The sequence below is a fragment of the Mchenga conophoros genome, linkage group LG12, assembly GCF_057382185.1.
Source record: "Mchenga conophoros isolate Kocher_MC1m ecotype Shallow Benthic linkage group LG12, M_conophoros_male_GT1.1, whole genome shotgun sequence".
NCBI lineage: Eukaryota > Metazoa > Chordata > Actinopteri > Cichliformes > Cichlidae > Mchenga > Mchenga conophoros.
The window spans coordinates 28820060-28821682 of record NC_140537.1 but is presented as its reverse complement, the minus strand read 5'-3'; the positions used below and the strand labels follow the sequence as shown (position 1 = coordinate 28821682).

The window sequence follows — 1623 nt, the reverse complement described above, 5'->3', positions numbered from 1 at the left end:
TTATCAGAGATCAGGGCTAGCAGACCAGCTGCATCTGTTAGCATGCTTGAACACCTCTAGAGGAAGTAGTTTCTGGCATGTCCGCATTGGCTTTATTTTCCATTCCTGTAGAGGTACTGCTTGTAAATGACAGAAATATCTCGAAGTCATGAGTAAAAAAAGTTACCAAATGTTTAACTGGAACGAAAGACTGAAAATAGTGGCAGAGCGAGTAACACTGGATCTTCATGTGCAGCAAAAAAAAATCTTTCAGCACACATTCACACATACAACCACAAACCTGTGAACATTCAGAATGTTAAAAAATGTTACCAGTTACTTTTGAAGTATTATCCTTTTAATGTTGATTTTACAAATGTCACCACGTGTTTAGAGATGCCAACATAGGCTGCAAGTGTAAAGTGAATGAGATAAACTGAGAGGGTTTATATGGAGTGTAGAGTTCATTCTGGGGTCATGCACTATCACATACATGTAGATCTAACCAGAATGCAAACACACAGACGACAGACCTCATTAAGGTTAATGCATGCACTTTGAGCTCCTGGTGTTTTCTTCAGTGCTATAATACACAGGAGAGGAATTTCACAATAACTGCATGGTAAACAAAGCCTGGCTACTTCTGCCTGAAGGAAAGGTGACATTTGCCATGTGGACCAAAGGACAGTCACTTTGGTTTTAGATCACCTGAAACACAGCTGAGAAAGCTCAAACATCCTTTTCCCCAATCAACTTCCTGTCCTCTTCCTGGGGAGACTAAAGACAAACAGGAAAAATGCAGCACTAAAGGGATGGAGCAACCATGCTCAGGCTATCAGCTCAGCTCTTGCAGGAACTGACTTAGTTGCGCTAAAAAGAGAGCATTCAAGTATAAAATATAAGACAGTGTATTAAAAAAAAGAATTCTCTTGTAGAGGCATGAAATGCATTAATATATATAAACACACAATAGCTAGAGGTGTTACAGTCAGCCGTCCTTTGTTTTTGTGTTAATGACCACGTGTTCTAATTGAAGAGCCCGTGACCCAAAGACGACCACGTGGCCTAATGGATAAGGCGTCTGACTTCGGATCAGAAGATTGAGGGTTCGAGTCCCTTCGTGGTTATTTATATGTCTACAAATTTTCCCGGAGGAACCTACCCGACGCATTATTAAAACTTTATCAAATTTAATGGGTTAATTTCCTTCTCTTTTCTCGTACTCTTCTATATCATTGTCTATAGTTCCTTGTTCTATTGTGGGATTAAATTGTTTGAAAACTTTGCTCATGTGTCTCCTTTCACAGTGAATATAAATGAACAATGTAATTAATGGCGTAATCAGCTAAGGTTAGAACATTCCACAATCCACAAACACTAAATAACTGCTAATTAGTGCTAAGTAACATATTAATGCAGCAGCAGAATTTCACCAAGCAAAACGGAAACAGAAACTGACTCATTTTTAGATTCAGCCATGTACTGCAGTTTTTGACACTTCAACTGAATGGCTTCACTTTTTCAGCCCCAGCAGCTGCTGCTTGGTTCATTATTTGTTTAATATTCTGTGTTCTTATTCAGTGCTTACCTTGTTGCTTGTTATCGGTTTGTTCCTCCCTCACTGACCTCGTAACACATTCCTGT

At 39.2% G+C, this 1623-nt stretch overlaps 1 non-coding gene across 1 annotated transcript; it reads left to right on the top strand.

Moving 5' to 3' along the window:
* Positions 1–1033: 1033 nt before the first annotated feature.
* trnar-ucg (transfer RNA arginine (anticodon UCG)) lies at positions 1034–1106 on the top strand. The gene has a single exon. It is a non-coding gene; the product is annotated as a tRNA-Arg (tRNA).
* The last annotated feature ends 517 nt before the right edge of the window (positions 1107–1623 follow it).